Here is a 2,611-nt window from a genome sequence, read left to right on the forward strand (position 1 = left end):
CACTAGAGAGCTTAAAAATCTCTTGATATAAAAAGACTTGTAACTAACACAGAAGGCATCGAGATCCTAAGAGAAGCACAAATATGGTAGTCCAGAAATACATTTTTTTTTGCTAGAATTTATGCTCCCTGAGGAAAAAGCCTATTCTGTCTTGTTCTCCAATATATCCCATTTTATGATATGCATCATGTGCTTGTCTAGTGAAAGTGGATGTACTGAGGAAGGTTTGCAGGATTAGAAAATGGCTTCTTGAAGGTAGCAACATTTACATTGACCTTTGACAAAAGTTAAGGCCTTGCTTTGATGACCAGTAACCACTTTATTCTTTTCTGGCAAGAACTCTGAGTTTTCTTGAGGGGAAATTACTCTTGTATCCTGGGCTTGCTTGTGGAAGCTGCCAAGCCAGACGAGTGTCCTGACTTGGACAAACAGGGTCACCAGGGTCTCTTTCTCAGCATCTGACCCTTAACTGGAAGGACATATGGGAAGGAAACACCATGCAGATGCTTTATCCTTGGGGAGGGACCTAAACGAGACGAGATGAGGTTCTGTACAAGGATGCCCAGGGCTACACTTTCTCCTGTCCTTTCTGAGTCTGGCTCTGTAGCTGTATATTTGATTATCTAAGCCACCCCTCATCCCTAACTTCTTTGCTTAAATCAGGCAGGCACAGTTGATTTCTTTTATTAGTAGCTAAAGAACACAAACTGATGCAATAGTTAATGTACCAAAATTTTTGGTTTCTGTTGTTGTATTTACATAATTAAATATGACAACATAGACCATGTTGTAACTAATTTTATAGACTATGTCTCAGTTGGCTAAGTACCAGGGCATCTTGGGGAAACCACACTCACACAGTTTCCTGTCAAACAACTCATAGATAACTGAGTTCTAGGAAGTCTTTACACAATTTTGGCGTGGAATGCTAGACAATTCACCAAGCTTTTCTGAAACTTAGTTTCATAAAAGTTGACACTCTTTACTTACCTAATATATGACTTGTTATCTGATCATTAGCATGAGTCTAGTTATGTTCTTTATTCAAACTACATTGAGTAAGGGAATGATTGTAATGGCTTTGCCAGCATTCTTAGGATGTGCTAACATGGAATATAGGCCCTTTAAGCCATGCTTCACACGTGCCCATTTAGGTTGTGTAGAGAAAGAGAGAGGGTTTGTGAGAAATTCATTTACTGACCAAGTGCTCTTCACTGATGAGTAGAGAAAGAAGTTACCTGTAAAAGAACACATTCCTTTTTTGTCTCTCCTTTAATGCTTCTGTTTGTTCTGGTATGCTTTTAAATAAAATATTAAAAACCTTTAAAGGAATAAAAGCAGGTGGATTAGGTGATCGAATAAAGAATGTGTTAGTCTATAACAGGAGTGGACCTCAGATTTCAGAAGTGAAAGACCACTGTACAGGGATCAAGGAACCCAGTTTCCACATAAATATTCTGTTGGTCTTCATGTTTTCTATCTGGAAAATGAAAACTAATAACCATATGATTTTAATAAAAAGATTACCTGGGTCAGGGTATGGAATTTCCAAGTACCCCCTCAGTTGATTCTTGGGAGTAGATAGAATGACTGGGATCCCAAAGATGGTTTATCAGACCACTTTCTGTCTGCCCTGCCTCTCTTTCGTCCTACATAAGAAGGAAATGATGCTTATGACTATATTTCTATATTTATAAATTGATTATGAGACCATCAAAAATTATTCTTTGGAGTCAATCAAATTGTGTGTTTGCACACTCATTTTTTAGTTCTCTAGAGAAGCTTATGGCCATAATATTGAAAATAATTTAGTTATTTTTCTCTTATCAAGTACAAAACATAAATCTTCCATAATCACCAGGGGATCACCCTATATTTAAAGACTTTAAAGAAGGGAATTTTTTAAAAATGTGTTTTTTTAAGTCTTTATTGAATTTGTTACAATATTGCTTCTGTTTTCTGTTTTGGCTTTTTGGCCACGCGGCATGTGGGATCTTAGTTCCCCCACCAGGAATCGAACCTGCACTCCCTGCATTGGAAGGCAAAGTATTAATCACTGGACCGCCAGGAAAGTCCCTAAAGAAGGGAATGTTTAAGAAGAAGATCCCTCAGACAAAACAGTCACTGTCAAAATAAATTTTTATATGTATTCCAAAGCCCTTGTGCTTTAGCCAAAGCCTGTATCTTCTTGTTATAATATTCCTAAGAAAAAGTTCATATCATATGTGGAATAACATAAGAAAATAATTTTTCCCCTCTGAATTTAAATAATTCTAGAGTTAATTTGTAACTCAGGAATTAAAATAAACAACAATAGATCAGGTTCCTTAAAGTCGAATTTTACATATATCCCACCTATACATAAAAACTTGTTCATTTTGGCTGATATTAAATATAAATATAAATTATATTGGATTTTGTAAACAGAATTCAATTCCTGTCTTGGTCGCTTATTAAGAAATCCCAAATAAATGGCCTAACCTTTCTGAATCCCACATCTCTCATTTATAAAGTAGGGACAGTAATAACTACACCACAGGTTTGTGGTCTGGCTTAAATGAGGTAATATGTGTAATAATATGGCAAACTGCTATCTAAATATCTGCTGTTA

The sequence above is a fragment of the Mesoplodon densirostris genome, chromosome 17 (genome assembly GCF_025265405.1).
Source record: "Mesoplodon densirostris isolate mMesDen1 chromosome 17, mMesDen1 primary haplotype, whole genome shotgun sequence".
Lineage (NCBI taxonomy): Eukaryota > Metazoa > Chordata > Mammalia > Artiodactyla > Ziphiidae > Mesoplodon > Mesoplodon densirostris.